This window comes from Rhinolophus ferrumequinum, chromosome 12, assembly GCF_004115265.2.
Source record: "Rhinolophus ferrumequinum isolate MPI-CBG mRhiFer1 chromosome 12, mRhiFer1_v1.p, whole genome shotgun sequence".
NCBI classification, from domain to species: Eukaryota; Metazoa; Chordata; class Mammalia; order Chiroptera; family Rhinolophidae; genus Rhinolophus; species Rhinolophus ferrumequinum.
The window spans coordinates 73,840,469-73,861,244 of record NC_046295.1 but is presented as its reverse complement, the minus strand read 5'-3'; the positions used below and the strand labels follow the sequence as shown (position 1 = coordinate 73,861,244).

Here is a 20,776-nt window from a genome sequence, read left to right as displayed (position 1 = left end):
CCTGGATTTGATCTTTACCCAGAAGCCATTTCTTAATTTTAACATCATTTATTGTCAGGAGAGACTAGAAATACGTAAACAAATTGACTTATATACATAAAATAGAACACTAGTAAGTAATAAAAAAGAACAGTGTATTGATACACTCAATGACGTGGATGGATCTCAGCATGATTATGCTGAGTGAAAGAGCCAGACAAAAAAGAGTACATACTGTCTGATACCATTTATGTAATATCTAGAAAGTGCAAACAAATCTACAGTGACAGGAACCACATCAGTGATTTCCTAGGGATGGGTGGTGGGGGGTGGAAAGGGACGGATAGATTACAAAGGAGCAGAAGAACACTTTTTTTTTTTTTCTTTCATGGAGTAAGCATAGGTATTCTTTATTACTCTCAAGACTTTCCAAGTACATTTTTTTTTCTTTTTTTTTTTTCAGAAGAACACTTTTGGGGATGGTTGATTGTGGTCATGGTTTCACGGGTGAATACATATGTCAAAATATATGAAATTGTATGTTTCCATTCTTTTATTTTCTTCTTTTTTTCAGCCTTATATTGAAGTATGTCTTTTGTAAGCAACACATAGCTAGATCTCTTAAAATCTATTCTGATTGTCTATATCTTTCATTGGGAATGTTTTTGGTCTTGTTTTTTCTTCTTTCTTCCTTTCTTTTGGATTAATCAAGCATTTTTATTACTCATTTCCCCTCCTCCTAATTGGAACTTAAATATTGTTGTTTTTCTTTTAATAGTTACACTAAAAATAACGGTGACTATGACTTACGTAGGAATCACTATGTACCTAACTCATTGTTTGACATGCTTTACCTATAACTTACTTCATCCTTACAAAAACCCTATGAAGTACTGTTGTCTCAATTTTACAAATGGGAAACTGTGGCATGGAGACATTATGTAATCTGCCCAAGGCCACACAGCTACCAAGTAGTAGAGCTACTTCCTAAACTACTACACGACCCAGATAGTGTGCCGTCAGACCATGATATTAAGTAATACAAATGTATAGTCCCTGTGAGAAATTTAATATGCTCATGTAACTTAGCAAAGTTAATTGGCATTTTTACCCTCCTCCTGAACAATACCTTATATTGTTGTAACTTTAATTATTTCTCTCCTGGCTTATATGCTTTTAATGTGTATTTTACTTTAAACCTATAAGACTTTTTTTTTTTTTTAATATAGCCAATTATTGTTGAGGTGTACCCACATATTTTCTACTTTCTTTGTTCAGGTCTTCTTGTATCTCAGACTTTTTCCATCTGTGATAATTTTGTTCTTGCTTGAATGATATCACTTTGTTGCTGGCAAATACCTATTTTGTTCATCTGAAAAGTCCCCCCGCCCCCATTGATAGTTACTTTCTTTAAGCACAACTTTAATTGTTGTCTGGCTTCTGTTGTTGCGGTTGAGAAGTCACTTTCCATTCTAATTATCATTTTTATGTAGTTAATTTGTCTTATTCTCCAGTTTAGCAATGATATATGTATATGTCTAGTGGTGGATTTTTCTTCTTACATATTGTGATTAGGATTCAGCTCTTTGAATCTGAGGATTGGGATCTTCTTTATATTTCTAATTGTCTCCTCCTTCCTCATTCTTTCCTTTTTCCTCTTCTGAAACTTTGTTAGACATGTGTTGGACTTTCTTACTTTGTCCTTCACAAATTTTAACCATGTTTTTTGTGTTTTCAATCTGTCTCTCTCTATTGCATTTCAATAATTTCTTCAAGTTTTGCTTCCAGTTTAGTGGTTCTCTCTGCAGCTGTGTCTAATTTCTGTTAAAACCACCAATTTAGTGTTTAATTATTTTTTAACAGCATAAAGCTGTTATATTGAGATATCATTCACATACCATGTAATTCTTCCATTTAAAGAGCACAATTTCATGGTGTTTGGTATATTACATAAGTTTATTTAAATATATCTCATAAAATTTGCCATTTTAACCATTTTACATGTACAATTCAGTGACATTGAATAGATTCACACTATTGTGCAACTGTCACCACTGTCTAGTACCAAAACTTTTTTATCATCCCAAACAGAAACTCTGTAACCATTAAGCAGTACCTCCCCATTTCCCATCTCTCCAGCCCTCGGTAACCTCTAATCTACTTTCTATTTCTATGAATTTGCCTATTCTAGGTTCCTTATATGAGCGAAATCATACAATATTTATCCTTTTGTGTCTGGCTTATTTCACTTACCATGATGTTTTCATGGTTTGTCCCCATTGCAGAATGTATCAGAACTTTGTTCCTTTTTAGGCTGAATTATACTCCATTGTATGTATATAACACATGTTGTTTATCCACTCATTCATTGATGCAAACTTGAGTTGTTTCTACTTTTTGACAATTATGAATAATGCTGCAGTGAACAGTGGCATACAAATATCTGTTCAGTCCCTGCTTTCAATTCCTTTGGGTATATACTTAGGAGTAGAAGTTCTGGATCATAATGGTAATTCTGTTTTTAGCTTTCTGAGGAACTTCCAACCTATTTCCATAGCAGATGCACCATTTTACATTCTGTAAAATAATAAGACACTCTCTCTTTCTCTCTCTCTGCTTCCAGTTTATGACACAGGGCTCCTAAAACAGGGTGCTAGAAGAATCTTTTTTTCTAACATTAGTCTTTGACCTCATTTCCCAGCATGTAGCCCGTAAAACCCTTGTAATTTTCTAAATGATAAAAGCACTAGGAGCATCTTTAGTTCCAGTTTTGGTCGTTGACCCTATTTCCTGATACAGGGCTCCTAAATCTCTTGGAATTTCCTGGGTGACAGGAGTGTCTTTTGTTCTAAGGTGGCAACTCTGGATGGGCTCCTGGATGGCTCCTTGATGGGGGCTGGTCATCAGAAAGACCAAGCCATGATTTGAAGCTTGGAATTCTCAGCTCCAACCCCTCCAACCCCCATTCTGCAGAGAGAGGAAAGGTGCTGCAAATGGAGTTAATTGGTCATGCCTATATGGTGATGCCTCCCTAAAAATTCTAATAATAAGGGGTTTGGAGAGCTTCCAGGTAGAAGCTTCTGCACTCAGGACCCTCCCAGAACTCACCCTGTATATCTCTTCAGCTGGATGTTCATCTTTGTCCTTTGTATCATTTGTTATATTATAAACTGGTAAACATAGTGTTTCCCTGCGTTTTGTGAGCCATTCTAGCAAATAATTAAGTCCAAGGGGGAGGAGGTCATGGGAATCTCTGATTTGTAGCCAGGTTGAATAGAAGTTGTGGGTAACCTGGGAACCTACTACTTGTGATTGACATATGACGTGGGGGGGGCAGTCCCATGGGGCTGAGCCCTTAACTTGTGGGATCTGACACTATCTCCAGGTAGGTAGTACCAGAACTGAGTTCAACGATAGGACATCAAGCTGATGTCACAGAAAATTGCTTGGGGGGGGGGGGGGAGGAGGGAAACCCGCACCTCTGGTGTCAGAAGTGTTGTGAGTGTGGTTATAGTGTGAGAGTAAAGGAGAGACACACAGAAGGAGGTGAGTGTGTTTTTCCTAAAGGCATTCCCAGTGGCAATGTATGAGTTCCATTTGCGTCACATCCTTGGCAACACTGGCTATTGTCAGCCTTTCTTATTACAGTCATTGTAGTGGGTGTGGAGTGGCATCGCATTGTGGTTTTTATTTGCACTTGTCTATTAATGATATTGAGCATCTTTTCATGTGTTAATTAGGCATCTGTATGTCTTCTTTGGAGAAATATATATTCAGATCCTTTGCCTATTACTTAGGTTTTTTTTTATTATTGAATTGTAAGAGTTTCTTTATATATTCTGGATACAAGTCCCTTGTCAGATATATGATTTGCAGATTCTTTCCTTATTTAGGTTACCTTTTCCCTTTCTTGATAGTGTCCTGAAGCACAAAAGTTTTTAATTTCAATGAAATTCTATTTATCTGTTTTTCTTTTGTTTTTTTGTGCTTTGGTACTGGTATTGTTAGCTAAGAAACCATTGCCCATCCTAAGGTTAAAAAGATTTACTTCTGTGTTGTCTTCTAAGATTTTTATAGTTTTATTTCTTGCACTTGGGTCTGTGATCCACTTTGAGTTAGTTTTTGTGTGTTGTATAAGGAAGGAGTGTAACTTTATTCTTTTACATGTGGCTATCCAGTTTGCGCATCACCATTTGTTGAAAAGATTATTTTTTCCCCATTGAATTGTTTTGGATCCTTTGTTTAAAATCAATTGGCAATAACAGCTGATAATTACAATTGAAAATTGTAAATGTTTGATTCTGGACTCTTAATTCTGTTCATATTCTTATGTAAGTACTACACTGTCTTGAACTTTGCTGAACTAGGTTACCAGTTCTAATAGTTTTTTAGTGGATTCCTAAGGATTTTCTCTATACATGATCATGTCTGCAGATGGAGATAGTATTACTCTTTCTTTCAAATTTGCACAAGTTCTATTTCTTTTTCTTGTCTAATTGCCCTGGCTAGAAACTGCAATACATTGTTGAATAGAAGTTGCAGGAGTGAATATTCATCCTTGTCTTTTTCTTCATCTAAAAGGGAAACATTTTGTCTTTCACCCTCAAATATGATAGTAGCTACAGGTTTTTGTAGATTCCCTTCATCAGCTTGATGACATTCCTTTCTATTCCTAGTTTAAGTGCTTTTTATCATAAATGTTTTATCATGGATTTTGTTAAATGTGTTTTCCGTGTCTGTTGAGATGATCATATTATTCTTCATTTTCTTAATATGGTTTATTACATTAATCTATATTTGGATGTTAAACTAACCTTGCATTCTTGGGACAAATCTCACTTAGTCGTGGTATATAATTCTTTTTTATGTATTGCTAGATTTGGTTTGCTAATATCTTGTTGAGCATATTTGCATCTCTGTAGTTTTCTTGTGATGTGTTTTTTTGGTTTTGATATCTGCATTAATATTGTTCTCATAGAATGAGTTAGAAATTTTTTCTTCCTATTCGAGTTTTTGAAAGAGTTTGTGAAAAATTGGTATTAATGAATCTTTAAATATTTGGTAGAATTCACTGGTGAAATTATGTGAACCTGGGCTTTTTTATTTTTCGGTAGGAAGTTTTAGAATTAGTAATTCTTGTTATAGGCCTCTATTCAGATTTTCTATTTCTTCTTTAGTCAGTTTTGGTAGTTTGTATTTTTCTAGGCATTTGTCCATTTCATCTAAGTTATCTAATTTATTGGTGTACATTTGTTCATAGGATTCTTTTATAGTACTTTTTATTTATGCACATTTGGTCCTCATGTTTTTTCTTTTACTGCTTACACACTTTGTACTTGCAGTAACTGCAAACTAATTGCCATTTTCAGATGCTGTTCCTTTGTCTAAATGCCTTTTCTCAGTCTCCATTTGAGGAATTGCTGTTTATTTTTCAAGATAATTTTTTTCATGTGGTCTTCCCTGATTGCCCAGGCCAACTTTGTTTCTCCTTCCTTTGAACTTCATTGTACGTCTGCAACTTGTCATTGTCCTTGTTTCATTCCCAGAGTGGCTCAGGATCCTCCCCTTTTCCCTCCTGAGGACCATAGGGCCCGACACTTAATTGTTTCTTGGGAATTGCATGTTGAATAAATGAATGAGGTACGAAACCCTTCCTCTGAGCTCCCAACCCATTTGGATGCCTCAAAGGCATCTGAAATTCAAAATGTCTGAATTCTAACTCATGACCTGCTCATTAACCTCAGTGAAGATCTGGTCCCCTTCCAGGGAGCAACACTTTCTTTCTTTTTTCTTTTTTTTTAAAATCCAGTTATGCAGGCTAGAAACATACTGCTTTTGTCCTGGTCGCCTAACTTCCCACTCACCCTGCAGATTCAATTTATCAGAAAATTTTGATAGATTTACCCAAACATTTTTTAAAACTAGGTATTTCTTTCCATCTCAACTATCACTATCCTAAAACTCTCACCTTTTTTTTTAAACAAAACTAGGTAACTCCCATTCCTTCAGATCTTACCTCAGACATTACACCCTCAGGGAAACCTTTTCAGATCACCAGAGTAAACTTATTCCTTCTACTGTATGCTCTTGTAGTAGTTATCATAGTTTGTAATTATGTGGTTATTAACTTGTGTGACTATTAACTTGTCTGAGCTTCTCTATTGAACCTAAAACTCAGTGAAGATGTGTTTACCCACTGTTTTCTTTACCATTATATGACCATGCTCAATGCTAAAAAGATTTAATAAATATTCATGGAATGAATGAATCAGTGGAAATGATATAATTTATGTGGAAATGCTTTTAAAATGAAAATTGCTAGGAAAAAATTATTATTTTGAATATCTCTTAACATGTAGAAAAACTGTGATTGGTTTATTGAATTTACTTTTTTTTGGTTGGGTGTAGAGAAATTCTAAATTCTAGTGGTACTTAAGGGTGGATCATTGTGGATAGATCTGCTGATTAGGCTTTTTTTTTTTTTTTTTAACTGAGGTTATGGAATTGGTATAACAACAACAAAGCATCGGGTAAGGTCTCTCTGGAAAGCACTATAATACTTCCTAAATGACACCTTCTTGGTAATTATCACATTTGGTTTAAGATTTCACTTAGCACAAAATGGATTGCAGAAAGCCAAATCCTCGTATATATTCAAGTCAAGGTGATGACTTTCTTCACAATGGAGCACAGATGAAATAGCTCCCACATTTGTTATTCTGAATGGAGCCTGGGGATGAAATTCCAAGCAGCAGAACGCCACTTAACATTCTGCATGTTATTTTGCTCTTTAGTAGTATAATTGTAAAATGAGGCAATAAAACCGGAGAGGATATAATATTTATACCTGTGCAGGCACTTCACATGATAAAATGTCACGCGGGACTGTTACTCCATGCTGGTTATTTGGATAATGCCCCACCTGCCTAGTGACAGGAGGTGCTGAGTCTTGCATAAATCTTGAAAAGAAGGTTAGGGTTAATATAGTGAATTTTTCAGCAGGAAAAAAGGATATATCATATGTGATAATAATAATTGCTACTCTTTGAGCACTGCTTTTGCGCCAGCACTGTACTGGGCCCTTGGGGGCCAGAGAGGGACAAAAGGGGAGAGAATTAATATCAGTGAGTATTTTCCATGTGTCGATTACTCTGCTGCACACTTTAGTTACAATATCTCTAAACCTTATAACAACTCTGCCAGGTAAGTGGTGTTATCCCCATGTGTATATGACTGACTTTTGTTTATCTCATAAAAACAATTCTAACGACCTCGTTGGAGTTGTTATAATTATCATGTTTAAACTTTGGTGCTTTTTTTTTTTTTTAGTTTAAATAGTCTTTTTTTTTTGAGACAAAAAAAAATTAATGAGAAGAGACAAAGAAACATCAAAGAGCTTTTCCCTCTGATTGCTGTGTTAGAACTTTTGCCTGAAAATAGGTTACATTCCTTCTGTTTTCAGCTGAATCCTCATTAACTTTACATTTTAATGATGTCCAGGGCAAATTACACCATTTATGGTCAGTGCCTTAAAGGGATGCTTAAAGGGGACTTAAAAAAATTTTTTTTATTTGAATGGTGGCTATATTTACCTCAGGAATATAAATTGATGCACAATTCTTAAAAAATAAATAGAAAGAAAAAAACACTCTTGAAATGTGGGTCTGGTTTTCCATTTCCAACTATTATGACAATTTAATTCAGAGAAAATTATTTTTAGCTTAAAGTAATCATTGAAGAGCATATTTATAATATTTGGGAGCGTGTAACTGGAACCAATGTCCTACATTTATTTTTGAAAATAGTTTCAGTGTCTCATTTACTTGGATTTCTATTCAATTTTACTGCTTAGCTTTAGAAATAATTCATTGGTGCTATATACTCAATAGGAATAAATGAAGACAGCTTCTTCCAGTTATGAAAAAAGCTAGAGTGATTGAAATGCTAATATGTTGATAGACAGATTGTATTTGCACAAGAATGAGGGAATATGCTGTAAGGTGGAACTCTTCACAGGATTCCAAATTATTCAATTTAAAAGAACAATATGAACTGCAGAGCTGTGCTTTCCTTGTAAGCTTTGAATACTTAATTATTATTAGATGATAAATTAGAATAAAGTGCCATGTTGTGTCAAATACTGTTTATTTCCTCAACAATTATTTGGTAAGTGGATTAAGGGAAATTGGCCTGTCTGTTGAGGGAACTGTAATTACGGGACTGCTGATCTAACATCAGGTGTTGTATAAGGTTTGTACTCCTGCTTTTTTAATATGTTTAATTGAATCCCTTCTGTGTGCCAGGCAGTGGGCTAACGTCCCCGTTAAGGCTTTTTTGAATGTAAGGAGTGGAATTCCTCTAACACTAGCTGAAGGAGGGCAGGGATGGAGGTGGAGTGGTCTGTTACACAGGGAAGAACAGGAAGCACAGGAAGCAAAATGCAGCTGGACTTCATGAGGACAAACTAGACCTGGAACGTCATGGACGGGGCGACTCCGTCTCTTTCATTGTGGCTTTGCTCATTCTCCTTTCTTTCTCTGCTGGCTTCCTTGGGTCATTACTTCTCTTGATAGAGGTTCACAGTGGCATCCTTAGACGATCTAATTTTTCAGGTTTGGCTTCCCATGGCTAACAGACACTTCCTGTGTCTCTTCCCAGAGCAGAGCGTGTGGCTCAGCCCAGGTTTTGGATGATCCCTATGGTCACCCAGGTGTTATATGATGCACTGAGGGCCGCCCGTGAGCAGAGAGTGAAACATGCTTGAATGGAGGAGACGTGACGCTGGCCTGTGTGTGGCCTTTGGTGGAGATGATGACACACATAAAGATAATTTCTACTTAAGGTGCTAGGACTTCCCTGTGAATAAAAATGTGTCAACTACCTCAGTCACCTGCAGTATTTAGAAACTGAGGAAAGGACAGGAGGGTTTGGGTTTCCCGTTGAGAGAAGGTGACATGATTTTCTTTTGGAATGCGATTCCTGAGGTAGGACTCCCCAAAGGTCCAAATCTGTACTTGGATCCTGCTTGCTTGCAACTGTGCAAGGAAACTGCATTTAGCAAGAAAAATAAATTTTCTTAGTTGGGTTTTCTTCCAGGTGCTACCCTGAGTGATAGGCAGAAATATCTAATGTAGTCTACGGAAGTTTTTGCAATGTTTGGGTTTGTCCGATGGTGGCTAATGACTCTTGATACGGCTGTTTCCGTACTTGTCAGTATTTCAGTTTTCTAACAACCTGGGTGAAGCACTAGATTCTGCATTGCCATCATCATCATTATTTTCCTTACGATTGCATGTTAAAATGGAGCAAACTCAAGGGGTGGATAAGAGTGGGCTATGACATTTGTGGAGCTTCTATTTGCTTTATATACACAGAGGGTGCCAAAAAAAAAATGCATACACATTTTAAGAAAGGAAAAAATGATTAAAATTGTAATAATATATATCAGTAACAAAAGATGAATACAAGTCACATTTGACTTCTGCAGTTACAAGAGGTGCTCAAAGTGGTGACCATCAGTGTCCAGACACTTCTGATTATGGCCAACTACTGCTTGAGCAACGTTGACCAAAGTGTCCACTTGTATATATTTTTTTGGCACCCCCTGGTACATGCATATATATGTACCTGTGTGTGTTTATTTTTCTTTTTAGAGCTCATTAGATACGAATTATTGAGTCCATTTTACATCTATTTCAAACTAAGGCCCGGAGAAATTAAGTAACTTGCCCTAACGTAATACAGCTAGTAAGCAGTGGATGGGTGATTCGATTCTAGGCCTATTTCTTCCCACTACGCCGTGTTGCCTCCAAAAGCATATGCCTGTGTCTGTGATATCAGTGTGTAAGGATGATGATTCCATTGTATTCTGGGATTTCATCTTTTCTGTTGGAACAAAGTTTTGCTTCAGTTCAAAGCCTTAGTTCTAGTTCATGTGCAGCCATTTATGAGCCATGTGATGATGGGCTGCATGAGTTCAGTTTTTAGTTTTTAATTTGTAAAATAGGATTATTAATGGAGCTTGGTATGAGGAATAAAGGAGCTAGTACAGTTTTTGTCCCAACATGTGTTTCTGTAAGGCAAATACACTCTCAGGCAATTGGCAAGGGGAGGAATGGTGTCAGAATAAGGCAGAAGTTGCAATGGTTTCTATGTTTCATGCCTCCAAGTTATGTTAGCTGAATTCAAAGCAGACTAACGCTGTTTTCCTTGGTCTTTACATTTGACCAGATTCTCAACTTTCTTAATTTTTGTCTTTTCTTGGGAGGTCTTTAGGAAGACAGAGGTTCTGACCCTGAAGTTTAGGATGAGATTGGCACGGAGAGGGTCAAGATTCCCAAATTGTGCTTGCAGCTTTTCTTTAGAGGAATAATATAGTTTTGAATGATAATTTAAAAATAGTTTAGTGTTTCAGTGTTCAGAAAAGCTACATATGTGTGGGTATTTATATCCGTAATTTTACCCCTGGATAGGAGAATCTAGATGTTTCTGGGTTGTACTGATGCAACAAGACCATTTTAAAGTTGTGTTTTTGCCTCCTCTAACTTGACCTGGTTTGTTGAAAGATGCTCAGTCCTTTTGGGAGCAGGCAAGGGGGGCTAGTTGTGGAGTATCTTTGTTGACTGACGAGACACTGGTGTCTGTGAATGTAGTGGGGTGGTGTATCTCTTTCATTACTTTAGTTACAGAGAATGTCGGATTATAGGAAAGCAGCATGCATCATCTAAGATGCAAAGGCTTTAACACTCAGTTTGGAGTTTAAATCCTGTCCTTTGATGGCCAGCCAGTAAGCTGACTTGATTGAGCAAGGCACTTAATTTTTTTGGATTTCAGTTTTCTCATCAATAATATAGAATTATTAGAGTTCTTTTGAAAATTGAATGGCATAAGAAATTTAATGATACGAGGTATTCAGAATGTCTTACTCACAGTAGGTATTCAGTAAAAGCTTAGTAAGAGAAATAAAGAAGATAACAAATATAGTTGTAGCCTGTTTTATGCAATAAATATTCCTGAACATTTTATATTATTACTGTTTTTTTAAATTAGCCACTGTTAAATGAAGCAGAATGGAACTTCTTTTGAAAAAGTCTGGTGAATTTTGTAATGTGAATAAACAATTTTAGTTATAAGACAGCATTAAAATTATTTTGAAAAAGCAATGTATACTTGTATAGAAATTTATTATTACGTAATAGTATTTTAGTATTTCATCAAATTTGAAATGAATAGTGTGATACTAAGTCACTTCAAAAAAAATTCCTATGATACGAAGTATTAAAACTTTGACCCAAAGTATAATACATTTTACTTACCTACTCGCCTTTTGGGCCACTTTTCTTTTGGAAATTTTATTTATACATCCTCTTTTTTTTAATTAAAAAACAAAGCTATGTTAGCTTTTTTTTAAAAAAAAATCATATGTTTCTTCTTTAAAATTTTATTTGAAAAAGTAAATTTGTGTTATATTTTTCAATTATAGGCAGCCAAGTCTCCTGAATAAAATAGGCAGAGTCAGGAAATTTACATGAGCTTGGCTGCACTAATTCTCTGGTTTCCTTCATTCTTGTTAATTCATATGTGAACCCAGGGGTATTAGTACCCATTAGCCTTTCCTCACAGTTATTTTTTGAAAATGCACAGTTGATGTGAGAGTGTTGTGAACTCTTTGGAGACATGGTGCCTTAATTTTTGGGTAAATTTTGTTCATGATCAACATATAGCAACCTGCCATAATCTGCCAAGTCCCTTGTTTGTGTAATTGTCAGTAAAACTTCTGATTCAGCAGAGAATTTGTATTCCCCATGAAACTTAATATCCCATGTGCCTAAGCCAAGAAGAAATAAGAGGAACTGCTAAACACCTACTATGTGTCAAACACCTGCTGAACACTTTATAAATAGGATCTTTAATCCTTATGACTCTGCAAGATGGAGCATATTCCTCATTTTATTGATGGAGGCGAAGAAAAGTGGCCCATTCTCATTGCTTTTGCCAGGCTTTGTAGCTGGAGTGCTCCCTGCCTCTACAACCTATATTCATAGAGACCCCAGTGGATCTAAAGGAAATTAGGATGTATTTTGATGGAAAGTTAGTGACTTCCGTCTACTTAGTTTTTTTCCACTGGAATAAATGAAGTGTGTTGTGGAGGAGTGGCATTTTGAGAGTTTTTGTTGTATAAAGTTATTTAGATTTTCTCTAATCTTTTATGGAAATTAAGAGGAAAATTCCGAGATGTCCATGATAAAGAGTGAAGTAGTTTCTGGGCAGAGTCTAGATTCACTAGACTTTTGGAAGGACCCATTGATTTTCGAGTTTATTATTATGATTGGATATTTGTGTGTTTGGGGATTGGGGAGCATGATGGTGTGTGTGTGTGTGTGTGTGTGTGTGTATTCTCTCATAAAGCTAGGGGGACAACAGATTCCCCCCCCTCGGTGATTCTATAGTTGAAAGCTTTCTTTTATCATTTTGCTGCCATATGTGTTTGTGAAAATCAGTTGCGTTGTAAAAATTCTTACTTCCTGGAAACCAGAAACCCATTCAGTGAGTGTCTGTACCCTGACCGCTTCCTCTTCGTTATTTCTAAATGATAGTGCTGTTCTTATACATTCCAGGCGTTCATCTAGCCTGGATTCCTTTTTCACATTTGCCATTCGGTGCTTTATCTCCTGTTTTATTTTGTGTCTTTGTCTTGATTAGGTCACCAAGTATAATAGAAGAGACGTTTGCTTTGTTGTTGTTTTTTTCTCTAAAGCAAGTTATTTTAGAGAGAGAGTTTACCAGTGGTAAGAGCTGTTTATGTCCTAAGCGATTAATTTGTAATTAATGTTGCCTGGGCTCTCACATGTTGGCAGAATTGGTAACAGCTTGCAGTATTTTTTTAATTCACTTTTCTTTTTGGTATTTTGACAATGTCATTCATATCTCATGAAAAAGTACCTCAGACAGGTTAAATGTGTTACAACATGGAACGAAAAGGATGGAAGGAGACCCAGTGCTGCCTAGAAACCTTGATCTTTTGCCAAAGTATTTAAACAATTTAGTGTTTTGGTTTCCTAGCTCCAAGCTGCTTCTCAAATCCCTTGCTAATTAATCCAGTTAATGCTTTGTAGACTTACTATATGCAATGCTTTGGCTTGCTCGTCTATCATTGAGAAGTCCGTTTTGTTTCTTGGAGCAAACCTAAGCTCTGCTCGAGTGCAGTGCTACACAGGCGGCTTGCAGATATGAGTGCAGTTTTTCTTTTTCAAAACCCTTAAGAGTGTGTATGTATGTACATATATGTGCACGTTCCCTGCCCTGCATAATACTTAGGCTCAAAATTTCAAGATAAAAAAAGACACAAAATGGAAAATATAAATAGTAAACTGATCTCTCACATCAAACTAAAGAACTGATTTTATGCCCCCTCTGCCACTTACTGTGTGAACTCTGCAAATTATTTGACTTATTGAAGCCTCACTTTTTCTCATCTGTAAAATGGGGGAAATAATCTTACCTTCCTCATAGTGGTAGTGTTACTATAAAATGAGTACCTTAAATACTTAGCAAGTGCCCAGCACATGGTAAAACTCAGTAAATGATGACTTCTGTGTTGAATAAATTAACTTCTTTTGGTTAAATTTTGGGGACAAATTTTGGTAAAATTTTGGAGGTGATAGGGTTCTTTCATCTATTTTTCTTTTTGGCAAAGGCATTTCAGATGTCTTAGTTTGTGTTAAGAGGACAAAAATCAAGCAATCATTCTTTTAACAGTAGTGTAATATGAAACAACAGTATTCTGCTTAAAACTCTGGTTTTAAGACCCATTGTTGTGGTTATCAATATAGGTGATCTTTTTAAAGTCTGAAGGACGAATTTCTCTCATTTGCTCACTCGGAAGCTAGGGTGAAGAAAAACTGTATGTTCCCTGCCCCCAATTAAATCAAACATTGAGGCAAATTCAGGAATCTTCACTGCTGGTGAAGCTGATGATGACTTTTTCTGCTAACCTATTTCTCAAATCCATGCATTATGCCTTTTAAGCTCAGAATATATCTTGGTGATTCAGAATTAATAGGGTCCTCATTAGATCATTATAGGAAATTTCACAATTTCCCCCCCAAGGATTTTAGAAAATTGGCTGCCAAACATGTAAATTTTAATTTTTTTCAGCTAATCATTTTTGTTTTTATGTTTAGAAAACCTTTTTTTTTAAATTTAGGCATGACAGACAGGAAAATTCAGAAATCATGAATTAACATCATGATGAATTATCACAAAGCTAAAGCACCTATATAACCCCCATCTAGGTCAAGAAATAGAACAACTAGCATCTTGCAAAGTCATCCTATGTGTCCTTCATTATCGTCCCCTCCATTCTCCTTAAAGACAACCATTATCTTAACTTCCAACAGGATTGATCATTTTTGCCTGCTTTTGAACATACATAAATGGAATCATATAGAGTCATGAGTATGTATTTCACTTGGTTTCTTTTGCTGCATGTTACATTTATAAGATTATCCTTGCTGTGTGGTCCTGTGGTTTGCCAGTTTCACTCATTGCTATACAGTATTCCAATATATGAATATGCCACCGTCAATCCAGTCTTCTGTCTATAGACAGTTATGCTTCCCCCTTGTTTTTGGACATTTCGAATAATGCAGCCTTATGTCATTGTGAATATATCTGGTGCTTATATATTCACCTTTCTGTTGGGTTTTTGGTTAGGAGTGAAATTGCTAGGTGACAGTGTATGGGCATGTTTAACTTCAGCACAAAATGCTAAGCTGTTTTCCAATGTGGTTGAACCAGTTCGTACCCCCATCTGCTGTGTATGAGAGTTCCTGTTGCTCCACGTCCTCACCAACACTTAATTAATATGAAAAGTCTTTTCAGCTGTAACCATTCTGGGTGGTTGTGCACTATATTTCATTTTGGTTTTAATTTGTATTTTCCTGATTACTAATGAAGTTGAACATCTTTTAATATATTTATTGGTTATTTGGCTATCTTGTTTTTTTTTAGCAGTTGTTTTTGAATTGGATATAAGACCTTTGAGAGTTATATGTGTTAAAATTATCTTCTCCTACTCTGTGGCTTATCTTTTGATTTTTGCCAAATAGAAATTTTTACTTTTCATGTAGCCCAATTTATGGTTAATGCTTTTTGTGTCCTATTTTAAAACTCTTTCCCTAGCCCAGAGATTTAAAAGATTTTCTCCTATGTTTTCTTCTAGAAGTTTTAACAGTTAATTGTACCTTTCATATGTAGCTCTCCAATGTACCTGAAATTGATTTTTTCCCCTTTTTTTTGGTGTGATATGAAGTGTAGGACAGTGGCAACTGCAGCTGCTTCTTCCTCTTCCTCCTTTTTTTCTTAGTGTTTTGCCATATGGGTTTTCAGTGGACCTAGTACTATTTATTGGGGGAAAAAAAATCATGCCTTCTCTACTGTTCTGTAGTGCCAATCGTTGTATATTCAGAAGTGGATATATTTGAAAGCCTCGGGCAAGGATTTACATTTCTTTTTGGCATCGAGGCTAGCCAGCCATCTCCCATCCATCCCTTCACCCCATCCTTCCTTCTCTCCCAGTCAGGGGTTTACATGATTTGAAGATGTGCTTCAGTTTCTGTGAGGATTCAGCTAGTTTCTTTTCACTTTTTCTTGTGGGGTGTCATTATTTGCGGTCTAAACCCAAAGCCTGAGGTACTTCCTGGGACCCCTTCCCTATCGTGGGCCTTGGCTTCTGGTTTTGTACTCTTTGCCCTACCGGTGATTTGAAATGTCTGATCACCTTTTAGGTTCTTATTTGCCTCTCCTGGAACCAGACCACATCTTTAGGAGAAATGTGGCCCCTAATGCTGAAGTAATTTTTTTTTTGAAGATTTCTTCTCCTGGATCTTGGCTCAGTTTAATTTTATACTTTTTTTCTTTTTCTTTTTTTGGTAATTCTTTGATGCCTTTGAACAGGTTTTCTTTTTTATATTTTATTCATCTGGTCTATTTTTTTCTGAATAGGAACGTTGATCTCAATCCTAGTTCACTTTAACTGGAGTGCAAATGCAGCTAGCATTTTAAAAGGAGGCCTTTATTCAGGCAGTGGTTATAATGTCTCATAACATTCATTCTGTGAGGATGATGGTACTATCCCCATTTTCCTCATGAGGAAACTGACGCCTGAATAGGTTAATGAAGCTGTCCAAGGTCACACCAAAATCTTTCCCCTGAGGCACTAAATATTCTGTTCTAGGCCTTCTTCTCTTTCACACATTGGGCGTTAGGATAACAAGCACCTTGATATTATATGGCAGGCAGGTACACAGGAAATATTAATAGAAATGATACAGAAATGAGTCCAAATAGAATGATTATTATGTGGGTGTATATATGCAATGTATTAGGTCGGTGCAAAAGTAATTGCGGTTTTTGTAATTATTTTTAACCTTTTAAACCGCAATTACTTTTGCACCAACCTAATAGACTACCGAAAACCTGTGCTTAATTTTGTATGCATGAATAATTGGATGTGAATCCTCCCACACAATTAGTTGAGTTGTATTTAACTATTTTTCAATAGGAAAATCGTTTTCCAAGTGTTTGTCATGCGCTGCAAGCTCAGGCTTGGATTGGTTAAATCTCTCTCTGTGTATAATTTTCATTCCATACTGTGTGATTAATCATGGGTTTGTTAGAATTATCGAAATTATTTTCCAACTTTAAGTTAGGTTTAAATGATGATTTATTTCTAGAGTCTTGCTTTCTACTTTATCTGTTTTCATATTGCTTTGGGTCACCATCAGTGTGAAAGAGGAGTTTTACAAGGATTTTTTGATAGACCTCCAACTAAGAGAACCTAATTGATGTTTAAGCCTCACATCGGACGAATGGGTAAGATGGTTGTGCACAGGATTTGTGCCAAAATTGGAGAGTTTTGGGGACATGCCAGATGGGATGTCAGGTGATGGTAGAGAACAGAAAGATGGTGTCTTGAATCAAGCCTGAGGGGCAGGATGCACGTAAAAAGAGGAGAGCTAGTATTGAGACCCTAAGCCAAGGGAAGCAAGAATAGCATGGGATATTAGCATGGGATATGGTGTGAAGTATGATTGGAGACGAGTCGTCTGGAAGTGAGGCGGTGAGGAGGAGGAAATGTGCACCCCAGCAGTGGCTCGTGGGTAATGGGGGAGAACGTGGTGGCCTTTCTGGCCCAGACATTTGGAAATAATTTTTTCCAGTCCATAGTGCATCTCAAGAATCTTCTGTATTAATAAACTTTCCCTAGGTTATGCTGTCTTAACAAATGAACAGAAGGGACCTCAGAAATCTCAGTGGCTGAGAACAAACGTTTGTTACTTTTCCCACAGTACCTACTGGTTGTAGCCCTGTTCCAGGGTCAGCTTTGGATCTCACTCAGAGACCCAAGCTGAAGGAGCAGTCCTCATCTGGGTGGCAGGAAAGAGAAATGATGGAGCTGTAATGGCCTGTAAAGCTTTGGCTGCGAATTGGCACAGGCCACTTGCATTCAGATTTCTTTGGCCCCAATTCCACAGAGAAGGTCACTGCAAGTCACATGCCAACAGGCAGGGATGTATAATTTTCTCCAGGAAGTAGCAGTGAAAAATTGGGTACAAAAATTACAACCAATCACATCTTCCTTTTCAGATGAGACTTTCATGTGAGAAGGGGTACAAATCTTGTAGAATTGGAGCCAATTTACATTATTTCATTGATTCTGGAACACATTTTCTCCCATAGTTTAATGTGTGAAATCATGATGCATCTTATAGTAGATCTGGTCTTACGATCTCTGCAAGCCAGGCAGCTGCTGTGATGTCATTGCCGAGGCACGGGAAAGCTGGGGGTTAGTCCTGGGGGTGCGATTGGTCACGTGCAACTATTGACGTTTCAGGACCGTTTGCGAAAGGAATACGCGTCCTGATTTTCATCTGACAACTTGTTGACATCCTCTAGTCTCTAGTCAGATCAGCCTCTGTTACAGAAGGGGTGTTAGTGGCTTGGGAAAAGGTCTTGGAGGCAATCCTGGAGCATTTAATTTCTTCTTTTTTCTTTCTTTCTTTCTTTCTTTCTTTTTTTTTTTAAGGAAAAGCTGCATCAGCAAGTGCTTCTGGGAGCCCAGGGGATGATATGTGGAAAAAGCTTGATCGAGGATTTTGAGTTGAAAAGTGATTTAAAAGAGGTGTTCTCTGAGTGTGAAGAAGGTTTAGGAATAGTCTCACTAATTTACTACGCTGACAGTTCACTTTCTATGTTTGCACAGTAGTGTCAGATTGAAAACAGGCTGTTCTAAAGAACTGAATAAGTGTAAGTTAACTTTACATGATAAGAAACCATCGCACCGTGATCTAATTTCCCCTCTTTTTTCCCCCTTTGGGTAGGAATAGACTGGTAGTGCATTTTACTCTCAGTGGCTTCTTTGATTTTATGAAATACAGTAACTTGCTCTTCGCACTCTTAAAAAATGCTCAGTATTTATTGTGTAAATGGAGCCAAGGTTTCTTTCTTAAAAGACCTTCTTACATACCTTGAGATTAACTGTGAGGTAACTTGATTCTAGTTTTAAATAAGATTTATAAAAGATGGGTGCATAATACCAATATTCTTGACCTGAAATTTTATTCATCACTTGGTACCACACAGTGAAATTAATCTTTTTCTCCTAAAGGGTAAACTTTTGGTAAGGACATGAGTTTTGTTTTATTTTGTAATTATTTAATCTTATACTGGAGTAAATGGGGAAAACCTTTTGAAACAAAATAACATTTTATAGTAGTACTTTAGATAGAGATTGAGTGGTTAGCTTGTGTCAGGAAAAAAATTGGATAGAATATATAAGAACCCATCTGGAAGAGTATTTTTGCCATTTTGTCATCTTTCTTTCATTCACTTTGTGGCCCTCTCAGTTTTGAAGTTACATATGTGTTTTGAATTTAACTTATATACATTGTAAAAAAAAAAAGAAAGTAAATGATATGTAGTTGCTTGGTGATTTTCCAAATCTGAAAATTGATTTAACAGTAAACTGAGTACGTACTTTCTTCACATTGCATTCAGCAAACCAGTAATGAGGCGTTGGGGTAGAATTTACAAAGATGAGTGGGGCACTGCTGTGCCTTCAGAGAGCTTTCAGTCCCTTGTTGGCAGGTGACTGGGAGTGAAAGGTGGTGTCCCCACTCTGGGTTTGTGTGGCACTGTGGCTTAGATGCTAAGAGCGTACGCTTTGGAGTCTGTCCTGATCCAATTTTAAATCCCGGTGCTGTTTCACCTTCTGCAAGTTTCTTCACCTCTCTGAGCCCCAGCTTGTCCAGGAAGGTGGTGGTTGTGAGCACCTGGCCCACTGCAGAAGCCCAGCAACTGTTAGCTGATGCTGTGTGGTCGTCTCCACAGCTCTCCTCTCCATTTCAGTGTCCTGCAGGAACTTGGATTTCGCTGTCAAATAGACCTGGCCGGATTCCAGTTCCTCTGACTTCTGTTGGGTGTGTGATGTCACACTGTGTACCGCATAGCTCCTCTTGCATTTCTCCTCGTGGGATCTCAGACTGAATGAGAATTTTTAAAACATGAAATAGAATAGAATAGCAATTATCAGAGAAAATAACACAGAGTAAGGAAAGTATCGTTCTGGAGATGTTTGGTCTGTGGGTGTATGTATGTTTCAGGTGGAACTGGAACATTTCTTAATGAGGATGACGGGTGAAAGAGGTTTGAAAGCCACCGTTGCAGCTATAGCACAGTACAGTGTGGTCTCTGCAACCTGCGTTTAAGTGAGGGCAGCTCAACGAGGATACGTCAGTTCTTTAGGTAGTGTCATCCCACATATCCTGTGACTTGTGGTGTTCTAAAAGGCACTAGAATCCTCCTGTGGCACCAGTGGCATCACAAGAACTTCTGGGATTACCAATTTCCCTCCCCTTACGTAGAGCCTATATCTATCTATTTTTGACATGTATGTTTTTGAAAGTAATTTTTACTTCTGTATGTTGTATCCCATGGCCTTTTCCACTGTATAGAAAAGACATCGCCAATATTGTTAATATTTATTAGAGTGACATCTGTCTTATATAAACTATATAATGATGTTAACATTGTATTATGTCTGTCATAATGACATTCTCTAGTAGCTCAAATTACTGCTCTTATTAAATTTTATTGCCCTGGTGACTTTACAGGGTAGTATTATTAGTTTGATAAAATCAAATGCTATACAGATATATAAAAACCCAGATTATATGTTGGGTCATAGACAGACCCAGACAAAAGGAAATCAAAGCATTTAAGGATTAAGGACTAAGGATTAAGAGGATAGTAGTTATTGTAACTACTATCGTAGCGTGCTAAGTGATCATTTTTAAATTAATTTTTTATATAGGTTTGAGAAACATTTGTATAACTGAATTGTGGTTTTCTTCTTTAAGGACAGTGGTCAGTTCCAAACCTTTGATGCTGTTGGCTTTTTCTGCATTAATCATTGTTTTATACTCCAGTCTCCAAGGATGCATAAATTATGATAATAGAAGCAAGGGGAGGGCTGCAGCTTGTGGTCGCTGCTGCATTATTGTGTCCACTGGGATGGTATTTTGTGTGCTTGTCCTCTGCAGATTGTTGGGTTGGGGAACTAGATCCCACCCCCCACAAAGCTAGAGACAACACTGAATTTTAAAAGGCGCGAGAAAACAGTCCTATTAAGTGGTCTGTTTGGAACTCTTACAGACTTAATGGAACAAAATTATTCTTGGGATCTTAGGAAATCTCATGCAAGCATAGATTGTCTCCTTTCTTAGTTAATCTGTTT

At 36.9% G+C, this 20,776-nt stretch overlaps 1 protein-coding gene across 7 annotated transcripts in view; it reads left to right on the top strand.

Annotated features, from left to right (window-relative positions):
- Window positions 1–20,776, top strand: part of DENND1A (DENN domain containing 1A) — a 468,543-nt gene that overhangs the window by 61,021 nt on the left and 386,746 nt on the right. The window lies entirely within an intron of this gene.